The 14,100-nt window shown below is 35.1% G+C and overlaps 1 long non-coding RNA gene across 1 annotated transcript; it reads right to left on the reverse strand.

Moving 5' to 3' along the window:
• Positions 1-8,668: 8,668 nt before the first annotated feature.
• On the reverse strand, positions 8,669-12,158 carry LOC110455201. Its single transcript, XR_002463430.1, has 3 exons — positions 11,996-12,158; positions 10,139-10,332; positions 8,669-8,900 (listed from the first exon to the last, which is right to left on the reverse strand). It is a non-coding gene; the product is annotated as an uncharacterized LOC110455201 (long non-coding RNA).
• Positions 12,159-14,100: the final 1,942 nt, after the last annotated feature.

A 14,100-nucleotide genomic window follows, 5' to 3' on the forward strand; every position in this document is an offset into this window, starting at 1 on the left:
GCGTTGTACTAGCATGGCATCACGTTGATGATTATCAGGAACTCTTAATTTTTCTCGGTAAGGACGTAATAAATATGAATAAAATCTTATTAAAAGAAGCATCCTGAGTATATACGTATTTGCTAAAGCAATACATGTCCCCTATCGGTTCTTAAAATAGTAACGGTGACCTTGACCCGACAACCCTGAAACTCAAACTTATCCGATATATAATGGTCCTTTGTATTTGTGCAAAGTTTGATCAAAATCCCTCAAGGAATAAACAGCTAGAACGCTGACAAACCTTGTGTTCCGTACGTACACAGACGGACGGAGAGGAAAACTATAGTCCCCCCCCCCCCCTCCCCCGTTTTAACAGGTATGGGACTAATAACGTCTTTTAAACGACATACATCATTGCCTCATAAATAGTCAGTTTCGAATAGCGCATCATTTAAAAAGTATCGCGTTAAGAATGTCGTAAATAATCAGTGTCGCAATAGCGGATGTCATTTAAATAATCTCACCTTGAGAATGTTGGAAATAGTCAGTGTCGTATAGCGGATGTCATTTAAATTATCTCGCGATAAGAATGTCGTAAATTATCAGTGTCATTTGAATATTCCAACTTGAAGAGTGCCGTCAATAGTCAGTGTCATTCAGCGGATGTCATTTAAATAATGTCACTTTGAGAATGTTGTAAAAAGTCGTTGTCGTATAGCGGATGTCATTTAAATATCCTCCCTTTAACATGTCGTAAATAGTCGGTGTCGTACAGCGGTGGATATTTAGATAATCTCGCGTTAAGAATGTTGTTTATAACCGGTGTCGTATAGCGGATGTCATTTAAATAATTTCACTTTAAGAAAGTCGTAAGTAGTCAGTGTCGTAAAGCGGATGTCATTTTAATATTTTCGCGTTAAGAATGCGATAAATAGTCAGTGTCGTAGGACAGATATCATTTAAATAATCCAACTTGAAGAATGCCGTAAATAGTCAGTGTCATACAGCGGATGTCATTTAAATAATGTCAATTTGAGAAAGTCGTAAAAGGTCAGTGTTGTATAGCGGATGTCATTTAAATAGTATCAAGCTAAGAATGTCGTAAATAATCAGTGTTGAATAGCGGATGTCATTTTAATAATCCCACTTTAAGAATGTCGTAAATAGTCAGTGTCGTAAAGCAGATGCCATTTAAATAGTCTCGCCTTACGAATTTGATAAATAGTCAGTGTCGTAGAGTGGATGTTATTCTCGCGTTACGACTTTGATGAATAGTCAGTGTCGTAGAGCGGATGTCATTTGTATAGTCTCTCGTTAAGAATGTGATAAATAGTCAGTGTCGTATAGCGGATATCATTTAAATAACCTCGCTTTAAGAATATTTTCTCGATAAATAAAATTGTGTTACAAATGTCATTTAACTTAATATCACTATCGTATGAAATGTCATCTACCGGTAAACATATCAAAATCAACATTAGTCTTGTAGTAAAGAGTTCTGTTGAAAATATCATCAGTTAATGACAATGGTACTTCGAAAATTGTCTCAGCACTACATAGAGAACGACTCCTGTTACAGGCGTCGTTTGATGACAGAACATCAATAACGAATAAAACGAATATCGCGATACCGGTCCTATATGACGTATATTTAAGCAATACACTGCTTTTAGAAGTGATAAATTAAAAAGCTTACCTCACAATTCAGATATTTTTAAAAATGTTTTATATGTCTAACCAATGAAGTGAATAGGGCTAAATCTGGCTTTTTTAAAGTTTGTATCACCTTAAAATACATAAGTCGTGAAGTTGTCCATCATAAAGACAAAATTATTTTGTTTTTCTTTTGTTTGTTGTCTACGATAGAAAACTGTGTTTTAATGGGTTTTCTAAATGATAATTTCATGTCAATGAAACTACACAACAGCTGTATTGGCGCCATACCGATCATGGTGAAATGGAAAGTTTGAGTATGGAAATCATTACGAAAACTTAATTTTCGTTGTTACTGTTCTTTTTGTTTTGCTCCCATATTCCCGTATTTGTTCCTTGTTCATATTACTTTATTCCTATAGGTAGTGTTAAAAATATAGATTATTAAGCAGGTAACAAATTGACATAAGTGTCACGGCACTTCTTTTTGTTTCCTTTTCTATTCTATAAAACGTACAATTTGTATTTCAATGTATTACCCAAAAGTTAAATAAAACAAAGTTTAAACAAAATCTCAGAAATAAATCAATGTAAAATGCACAAGATGATTCTGAATTGAATTGTTCAATATACCTGATAGTCGTTTTGACATTTTCGTGCTCAGAATCATTGAAAATATGCAGCTATAGAGACGGAAGTACTTATGAACAGACGGACGGAAACATTGATTCTTGCATTTCTTTTGACTTCATAGTAGAGTTGTAGATTATCATCGTTGAAGCTCTTTGTCTTGTTTGACAGCAGTCGTCGAAACGTAAAGCATTAATGATCACAATGCACGGTAAACGTATCAGGAACATTAATCAAGTTTGAAAAACATGCGAACTAACGACTGACAAATGCATTGGGTGATAGCGATCAAACATATGACTGTTTGACGCGTCACGGTGAAAGAGATCAAATGTATACCTGAATGTAATGTAATTAAAACAGGTAGCCACCGTCTTCCTGTTACATACATAAATGATGGTTACATTGATGAATACCTTTAGATGCACGAACTGTAAAAAAGACCTGGTTATTGCTATGATACACATATGATGTTTATCATAGCATCTGTTTACTGGACTGGAGCGAACCTGAAATTATGCAACCCGCCTTGGTTCTCTCATAATGTGCTCACCACAACATATTGGCCAGAAATATCTTCCTGTTACATACATAAATGATGGTTAAATTGTTGAAAAAGACATGGTTATTGCTATGATACACATACGATGTTTATCATAACGTCTGTTTACTGGACTGGGGCGAACCTGAATTTATGCAACCCGCCTTGTTTCTCTCATAACATGTTCACCACAACATATTGGCCAGAAATACCTTCCTGCTACATACATAAATGATGGTTATATTGATAAAAATGACATGGTTATTGCTATGATACACATACGATGTTTATCATAACATCTGTATCTCTATTTCTCTCATAACGTGCTCACCACAACATATTGGCCAGAAATACGGCGACGGGTGTGAACCGATAAATTTTGAAAAATTGTTCATTGGTATCTCCTGTATCTAGTTGGAAAAAAAGAAGGTAAAAACATAACTGAAACATATTTTGAAAAATAATGGATACAATTATCATCCAAAGGTCAAGATTTTGCTCTCTCACATTTCGTGTCTTAGATCAGCTCAATTTGTCCCAAAAAACGGAAAACCTCAAATAACCAACCTTTGGGAATTGGTTTTCCATCTGAAAGTTAAATAATGATGGACTTTTAAGAGCAATTTTCAGATTGGTGAATAGTTACATGTTCTTTCTGAAGAAACAAATGCTATGAAAAATCATATTCACCATATTGAAGGTAGAATAGATAACCAAAAACCTCTTATCATTGGTGATGAAGATGTACATTTTTGTACCTGATATACGAAGTCAAGTGAACCACAGCTCCCTTTTTCATAGTTCAAACATAAATGAAAACCACACAGTATCAAGGCTCACACATAGACATACAAACCCAAATGTCCACAAAAATATAGGGAAATCTTACACAAAATTAAAACCCCAAACATATGATGTAAATGAAGAGTTTGAAGAGTATATCTCCTAATTTGAAATAATTGCAGATATCAATAATTAGTACTACTGGGTGAACTCTCTGTATTTAGCAGGTTGTCTCAGTGGAACTGCTAGAGCCATTCTCACAGAGTTAAGTCCCGTTGAAATAAGTAATTGTCTGGTTATCATTTTAAACATCAGGTATGGGTCTATTGAACGCTCTGAACTGTTTCGGACAAGACTCCAAACTAAAACAAGAGATAGAGATGAAACTCAGTCAGAATTAGTACAATCCATTCGTAAATGAACTAGCGAGCCTACCCCACTGCAGAGTCCTCACTAATGAATAGTTTGGCACTAGATCATTTCATTTATTCTATCCCAGATCCAGATGTTAGACTGCGAATAAGGGAACTATTACCTACACAAAGCAATGAAGCAGAAACCTATGCTGTAAGGCATAATCAAAGGTCAGTCCGCCAAGCACAAACTCAGGCTCCACAATTCATTAAAATTGATGGAGAACAAATGCATATTGGTTCATTAACAGGAAGTATTCACAATCTTGAAAGACGGAGAATGGAAATGGTAAACATATAAACCAAAACTAATTACAAAATTTGCCAAGAGAAGATAATCAATGGCAGGGTAAACCCCCATAGGTCACATTATCAAAACAAACAAGGTAGTCAGAAAAAAAAATCTAGTCAGTCTCAAGGACATCTATTCCAGAGACAAGGGAGACAACGTTAAAATGATTCCCAAACACAAACTCAAGTACTAATCAGTCCACTGGTCAAAATAGTAACGAATACTTTTAACAGGTCAAAAGTCAGTGTCATCCCAGGAAAGACCCTAAAATATCACAATAGCCCGTACAGGTTACACTTAAGACGGGTTTATTATTGATATAGGAACATGTTGATTACATTTACTTGTAGACACTAGTGCATCAATCATCATTCTAAGTAAAGAGCACCTTGGAAAGCTAGACCCTGATAACAATATAGCAGTACAACCAATATCACTGAACTTAATAATTGTGAGAGAGGAAAATAAAGCATTTCTTGGAATATGTTGTTTAGATATTGATCTAAATTGTGAAATGTTGAGACATGAATTTCTCATTGGAGACATAAAACTGAGTGGAATATTAGGTCTTTATTCCATGAGCAAACATTTAGTATTCTCTCGAAGGGGAGGAACGTCCAGTGTTTACGATTTCAAAATGAAATTGAACCTGCGTGTAGCAGAGTTGCTATATACGAGGATATAGTATTACCTCCAAATTGCGAAACTATTGTTTTTGGGAAGACTATAAGCCATTATTTAGAGATAATATGGTAATTGCGGAACCAATAACGCTATGGTTATGATAGACCAGGTGTCGGTAGCAAAGCCTGTTGTAGGCCCTAGTTTGGGGACAGAGACATTAAGAATCCTAAATATGAAAGAGGAAAACAGTAAATTATACAGAAACAACTATATTGTTGCTTCATTAGATGTGGTAAGCCTAGTTACTAAAATGGTAAAAATGGAAAAAGTACTCTCAAAACTTTCCTTGAAAATATGTATGGTTTAGCTGCAGGATGACATTATCATCTTCTCAAAAACCTTTTCTGTTCTCTTGGACAATATCAGGCAAGTCCTCACAAGGCTTCGTGATGCAAACCTGAAAATGAGTAAAGGAGGGAAGCCGGTAGTGCTATATGGACCTAATAATTAGGTAGGCGATGATAAGTCTGAAGCGGTACGAAGCTTTTAGACTGTACAAGGCCTAAACCGATGGACAAAAACAAGGATAGGAATTCAATATTTTTACCGCTATAAACTGTCTAATACAACCCATTTGGCGTAAAACCCTACAGGGCTGGCGCGGATAAGGGAGGGAAGCCGACGGTGCTATTTTTAGGCAGGAATAACGGGATAAACGAATTTTGAATAAATAATAAATATCTGTTTATCTGAAACAGCCAAAAAAGTTATCAATAATATACAATAAATTAAAATACTCACACCAATTTTATAAATCAAACAGCACAGCGATATTGCACCTCAGCCGATTCCCGGTCCATACAACTATCGGCACATCTCTTTAGTACCCTTCACTTCTGTCCATCCCCAACCCCTTACCTTTCCCCACCCACGTAATAACTCGTAACAATTACATCCTCCAATTTTTGTATGTGTTCCTTTACTAATAATCACACTATACACTAAAAATTTTAAAATGTCGGAACGATGAGTAGAACACATGATGAGGTTTATAAGAAAAAGGACATTGATAATGAACAGTCAGCTTTGGTTTTGCATGAACGGACAACAATAAACAGCACATGCATGACTCTAACCACTATCCACTAACACACAGTCCGTCGATGGGACTATAAATGGTAGCCCGTGTGCAAAAGAGTAGTCGACACGGAGGATAGGGTTAACATTAATTCGGCCATTAGAACTAGGTTCTCTTAACAAGATATTTAGAAGGTCTTCTAAAATATATGTACCAAACAAAATGTACAGAGTAGTCAGGAGCTGGTGTAGTTCGTAGCTGTTCAGTACCTCACCTCCGATTCAAGCTTGGTGCTGTTAAACGACTAGTGATAGGTTAAGGCACACATTAGGCCTAGGAACCGTCTTACAAAATATACATAAAGGATACACGTCTCCTTCTCTCCCTGTCTCTCTTTCCTATTCCTTCATCTCATTCTTTATCCCTTCTACCCATTTTCCGTCTTTTCTTCGTATGCGAGATAACCGAACTACTCGGTAGTGAAGTGGACGTAAAACCAATCAAATAATCAATCAATCAGCAACAACCGACTCATTTCTCTGACTGACATCGAGCAGTTTAGACGGTCACTGCCTTAAGCTCTACAAACCAGATCCACACGTCAGAAATGTCGTCAATACCACAAAAGCGTTGGGTAGGCATTTCACACAGGTGCAATTATTGTTATTGCCCGAGTTTTTGGTATTTGAGGTACTAACGGTAGATGAAGGATATTTTTTCACAAAAGCACACGATATGACCAAAGAGGGAAAAATATCTTCTAAATTGATAACATACCATTTATAGAGAAGCTAATTGTTATTCACGAGCCAAGGGAAGCAAATCGAGCTAAGGATAAGTTACTAATTCTATTGAGATTTCTAACTACCAGACTTCTCTCGAATACCGTCAATAGTGTTTACATTGCGGTACTGCTCATCACATTTTATTGTAAGTAATAATCTTTTACATTCCAAGACACTAGACAGGAGCGAACCTGAATTTATGTAACCCGCTCTGTTTCGCTATTTCTCCCATTCAGTGTTCACCACAAAAATTGACAAGAAAAACGACGACGGGGTGAAAAACGTTACAAAGGTATGCGTTTTCGAATCAGTTTTCAAGGATTTTGCTGCAAGTTAAATCAGAGTAGGGTCTTTTCCAGTCTTAAACAAACTTAATTTCCACCTTTAGCTTCGCAACAATGTTTTTTTACACAATGATGAAACTTGTGCATCAGAATATTTTTATCGCAGCTTGGGAGGCAATACGCTACTTTTTGTTGCTAAGTTAGCAATAATAAGTTACGCCGACTAGAATCAGAGCCTGTTTCACTATAATAGTCCTTTGTTTATATCGAACACAATTTTTAACTCACTTTATCACTGAATATCCGTTTCCTCCTTATTAAAATCCAAATAATTACATTGACATATTTTCATCACACACGGGCTCGAACCCTAGTCAAACATGTTAGTCTAGAGCAAACTATATTTACCCACTGTTTCATTGAACAGCTGCTTTATCAACAAGCAAATATAATTATGAGATCGCACAATGTTACATGATGTGAGGTAGGATAACGATCATAACTTGCGCATATATGTGTGGAAGATGAATGCAAATTGCGATAGCAAACGTGTTTGTTGTTAATTAAGAAATGAAGTAAAACTAAATTTGATTTCGTTTTCAACCCAAATATTTATTTCTTAGTTTGTTACAAAATTGAAGCTAAATTTATAAGATTTTCTTCTGTCATGTTTAATTTAATTTAGAAATTGGGTTGTCAGATTTTGTTTAACGGCCTTGATCGACACATGTACACTTTCCAACGCCAACAGTCCCATATACAAATACGTACACAGCTAACCCTAGCCGTATTGCACCTGGGCCAACATTTATTATCCGGGGCACTTACATACATATGTAACTCGTCAATCCTAGCACAGGCCAGGCAAACCTCTTGTTCGTTTATCAAAATGCTATTTCGCTGTTCTGTTTCATAACCTGGAATTCAGGCTCCATTCTTGACAGTTATACGGTAGCTGTAATATGTACTGCCATGCCAGTCTTCCATATTTTTTCCATTTCGTAATATTGAACAACCAGTGCTACCAAATAACACATTTGTGTCTATACTAGCTCAACACGGGGCGAACGAATGCAAAATTGCACGACTGTACGCACGCTATTTACAGCGAATTATGTGGTAACATAACGCTAAATACACTTTAACACGTGATTACATGGGGTAAAGTAGTTCGTTCCATCTCTGGAGTCCATTTTCCTTGCATTTCCGAAATAGCTGGAAAGGTCATTCCTTTCAATATAAAATTAAACATAGCTTTCAAATTATATATAAATAAATATATTTTGGTTTTATTAATATAAACCATTTCAATAAGACCTTCTAACCTTCTAAACCGTTGAATATAAATATTAATATGTGGGTTTTAAATTTACTTGAAATGGGTAGGCCAAGACATGGAATCCATTAAGATAAGATAGATTTATTTATGTCCATTATCAACATACGACATTTCATTGTTTCAATCTTCTCTTACTGGTCAAATTACTCCTGCAAATAATTTACATTTAGTTTGGGATGCTACTTGACCATCTATAAGTGTTCAAACGTCGACATCAAGTCACCTTATTGTGACCTTAACTGGAATACAATGTAACACCTACCTCTGCCAATCCGTCAATAATCCTAACAATAATCAGTGCCCAAGTCCCAACTTTTGCAACAACAGGAGTTACCAAGGTCAGAATGGCAGTGATCAACACGCCGTATCCAAAAATACACTGTCCTCCAAACTTTGTAGCCAAGTAACCTCCCGGTATTTGTGTGGCAACGTAGCCGTAGAAAAAAGAGCTGAGAATAAGTCACTGTGTACGCTCATCCCAGTCAAATTTTACAGCCTGGACGAATGAGAACATACTATATATGTGTGCTAAGATATTCGTATTAGGTCGGTTTACAAATGTGCCTTGCTGTTTTGTTTCCACTACCCCGGTTTAATCAGAACCCTGGTTGACTCTGAAATATTTTAACAGTGCATATGTTCTGCCGATATTGATCGTTTTCCCCAAAATATTTGCCCAAATACCGGAAGTGTCACTTTCAGGGTACAGTAACGCCGGTCCAAGGGCATACGTAACTCTGATAAAAGTTCGCGTTTTTTTATAGAACCAAGCCCCCAATATATCAAATTGTGATAGAAATGAAAGTTGATAATATCTTTTTATGAAAAATTAACATTTTTTTTTGGAACTGATAGTATGGTATATAGAACATTGATAGTTATCTAAAAAGTGTACCGATTTGGGTATAGTGACATTAGTTTTATCAATTTAAAGTTCGAAGTATGGTTTCTTGTGACACTGCGGTAGTGTTTTGTTGTTTTTCATGACATTGATTGTAAGTTCAAATTGTGGTTTTTGTTTAGACACTGCACATTACAGAAACGTGTATGTTTTAATGAAATATTTCCGTTGTGTGGTAATTACTATTGAAGCAGAACTTTAAATTCTTTCAAAGGAACATAAAAGCATACTTCATTTTTCGAATAACAACAAATGTCTTGATTACTCCTTATGCCTGTCTATATCTCAACTACTCAAATACTTGTACAGCTCAAGTGAGGGATATTATAATATCAGATAAGTTATACATAAATGATAACGAATGGATCTTTCAACCATGATATAAAAAACAAAATGTTAGTGCAAAATGTTTAATAAAGAAGCTTAATTAACCTGTTATAGAAAAATCTTCATGTTAACACAATAAACATATACATAAGTACGTATTTGAGTGGCAACGTAGCTGCATACATACGTATATAGATATAAAACATGTCAGTCGGACTACTTAATTTTAAATATCTGGGTATTTAAATGACATTCGTTATATTTGAACCTTATCGAACTAATCCAGTTAATACCTGTCCTTAATTTATTACGTCATTTGTTTGGTTTTTAATTCAAAATATCATAAAATCACTAAATGGTGATTCATTTTAAAAATATATAGTAAATACTAAACGGTAGTCAGGCTTAACACTTTTCAATGATATTTGGGTCATTTCAATTATTAATCACACCCTTCCTTTTGAACCAAACACCCTGATTAGCTTAGCATATATAAAACAATGTACCTGATTGGTTGTTGTTTTTGAACTGTCTAGAGCTGGTCCTGGGCACACACCGCTGTCTGTGTAATTTTGGTAGGAATTGGTATCTGTGTAGTTTGCCATGGAAACTATGGCAACGCTGAGGTTAAAACGAAGGGCATATAGATGGAAATATCCAATAAATGACAGGATTGTGAATGTGTGTCGGGCGCCATATCCTGTGATTAATGTAGAATACATATTTTAGTTAGAAAATACGTTCGCTGCATTGCATATAAGCAAACGGATACAAACCGTATCAATAGTTGCATATTACGGATTTTTAGTTCTTTGAATTACATAATTGAAATCAAAGACATGATACTTCATTTTGAAATGTGGTTATGGAATATTTCAGTAAATTTGATCATATCAAATAGACTGTTATCCTTTCCAGTACAGTAACATCACTGCCGAACGTTGTGTTCACGCCATCTATCTGTTATCGTTAATAGTATAGTAACATCACTACCGATGTGTTTTGTTTTTTGGGTTTTTTTTTTTTTTTTTTCTTTTTTTTCCTTTCTGTTACAGTTTATTTGGTTTTGCTCTTGTCTGTTTGATGTTATAGGTTTATATATTTAAGCATTGAACTGTTTTTGTATGGTATTTATGATCTATTTAAACGACACAGCTTTGCAAGCAAACAACATAATGCGCGCTTGCCCTCCACGAGGGAGTTATTTTTGGAAGATAATTCGAACTTTTCCCTTTGCTCATTTTGTGAAGAATCCAGGCGTGAATTTATTTGTTGATTGTATGGGAACCTGGCAACAGTCGGTAGACTCTATAACAGCGTCATTATTTGACATGTCGTCAGAAACTGAGGAACCATGGATGCGAGACGCGTGAAACTGATAGCGTTTGAAGTGAGTCAGACATTTGTCACGAACCCCTTTTGATGTTGCATCAATGTTTCAGTGTATATGTCTTTATGTATGTACATATGTTAATATCGGATGAAAATGATGACATAGGATAATGATGGCTGATGATGATAATGGTGATGATGATAATATGATGTCAGATGAGAATATTAAGAATACTATCTTATATGATGATGATGGGTATGAGGAAGATAATGATGGGGATGATGATGCTAAGAATTATGTCAGGATGATGATGATGATGATGGTGATGATGATGATAATAATGTAAGATGATAGTGATGATGATGATGTTTAGAAAAATGTCAGGATGATGATGATTGTGATGATTGAGATGATGATGACAGATTATGTTGATGATGTCATAGGATGTCATATGATGTCAGATGATTATGATGTTAATGTTAAGATTAATATCTTATATGATGATGATGTCTGATAATGACGATGATGATGATGTCAGATGATGGTGATGAAGATGATAATGTTAAGCATTATGCCAGGATGATGATGATGATGATGATGATGATGATGATGATGATGATGATGATGATGATGATGATGATGATGTAGAAGCATCACTACCGAACGTTGCTTTACGCAATCTATGTGTTATCGTTTACATTAAAGTAGCATCACTACCGAACGTTGTTTTACGTCATCTATGTGTTATCGTTAACATTAAAGTAACATCACTATCGAACGTTGTTTTACGCAATCTATCTGCTATCGTTAACAGTATAGAAGCATCACTACCAAACGTTGTGTTAAGCCATATATGTGTTATCGTTAACATTAAAGTAACATCACTATCGAACGTTCTGTTAAACCATCAGACTGTTTTGCTTACAGTATAGTATCATTGAACATACCTGTCTAACTATTTTTACGAGTCACAGATATGACGTAATACAGTGCATCCTATAGGTATATTTATACAGTAGTGAATACTTACCTTTATGTGGTTGGACATCACGTCTCCTGTATAGTGTACTTGTCTTTAATAATTTACTTGTCTCATCAGTGTTATTTATAGACGGCATGCCTGCATTTCTGTTGTCAGTATACTAACACAATACCGTTATGTCTCTCATCCTGCTAGTACAGTGATTTCTCGTACTTACATACCTAATATATATCATACTATATATATACGCACACAAACTAATTCTATTCACTTATCTAATAATATTGTGTTTAAGGACACCTGCTCAATATTGTGAATTACCAATTTCCATTGTGCAGCATCTTTATACCAATGTTACTAGTGTTGTGAAGAATCAAGTAAGCCCAATTTGATACTAATTCAATAAGAATAGGCTGGTTTTACATTATATAAAGTATTTCTAGCTTAAAGACATGGAACAAGATACACATTTAATATAGTGGCACCGACCAAGTAGCTTTAAAACGTTATGACACGTATACGTATAAACATTGTTATCTACCTGGACCAGCAAAGATAACAAGGCCAGACATCATAAATTGATATCAAATATAACATCCCGTACCATATCAATCAGTTAAGTGTAAATAGGGTATACACATGTATTTTTGCGTTTCGTTTGAATTGTTCTCGGCAAATAATGTGTCCCAGAGTGCTGATGTAGTAAAGTGATAAAGAAGTTATCTTCAGTTTGTAACATTATTTGAATCTACTGATTTTGAGGACAGTCAAAGAGTATACCGAAATGTCAACATAACCGAAGTTCGAACTTAAAATCAAGAAGGCTGAGGTCAAAAATGAACAAAGGGGAGATTAGTGAAGAAACCTTTGCAAATAAAGTACAAGGAGAAAAAGACCAAATGTTCCATACAACACCCGTCATTATGAATAAATTTAATTCCAGGTATTGCAGGGTATGACATCGAAACACCAGCTACATTAATAAACATAATGCATCGCCTTCAAATGATGCAATGAAATAGCCAATCGATTCATAACTACGAATACAGTGTGATTATCCGATCCACTTCCGGAGATGTTTTTATTTGAAGGGTGTGCAACGGTACTCATGACCTAATGTGACCTATGGATTGCCATTGTATTATGATTAACAGCGTTATCTTGTGGTATATATAGCTAGCGATTTACATGCTTGTACGTTGAGGCTGTCTTCTTATGATGTTTTCCTGCTGTTACGTTATTTCGCAGACTTTGAGTTATGATACTCTTTAGACTTGACGCTGTGGCATTTATTTGCTCGTGTGTGTTTTGACGCTGTCTGGTATGTGGTTTAGTTGTCGTATACGTTGTCCTTGTGACATGAAGCTGGTGTCCTCGTGACCTGAAGCTGGGACGTATTTGTATGGTAAGACCAAATATGATAACTGGGCACCTGTAAAGAATCAACCAAAGGAAATACGGAGGAAATTATAACTTTAATGATATTTACGTTTGCTATTCATTGATGTCAGAACAAGCGCATGTTCCTTTTATGACGTATACGTCTTGTATTATATATATTATAGATGTTTGTATTCGGAAACACCTTTGTTTGTCAATAATAGGGAAACGCATGTTTGTTTTCAAATAGCATGCTTTGCATCCGATAATTGTTTTTCTGTTCTATACTTTGGTACTTTATTAGGTATAAAATTAGTTTTTTAATTATTTTTGTATTCTTTGATATAGAAATGTGTATTCAACAACGTATGATTGTGTATTCAATAATATACATATGCTCATTCAATAATGCGTGGCTTTGTATTCTATGACGAAACCATGTTTATTCTTAAAAATGTTTACTGTAAAAGAACTTATTTCAGCAGTATCAAATTTCTGGGGTTATAAGTAATAGACACAGGTCTCTTCCCGGGTAGCTTTCTTGAGTAACAATCAACGTAGTTTTTCAATATTTTTCATTAAACTTTTTGCACGTTCATTATTCTTTAAATACTTTTACATGTGTAAAGGTACTATACTATTGTATTGCCCGTTCGTACGGGAGGTGTGTGGTGACACAATTTAGTGAATGACCTTTTTATTATATAGTATGAATGGTATATATTCATTGGTATGCAAGACTTTGATTTGAATGAATGAGTATGTAACAGTAT

Source organism: Mizuhopecten yessoensis, unplaced genomic scaffold (assembly GCF_002113885.1).
Source record: "Mizuhopecten yessoensis strain PY_sf001 unplaced genomic scaffold, ASM211388v2 scaffold8151, whole genome shotgun sequence".
NCBI lineage: Eukaryota > Metazoa > Mollusca > Bivalvia > Pectinida > Pectinidae > Mizuhopecten > Mizuhopecten yessoensis.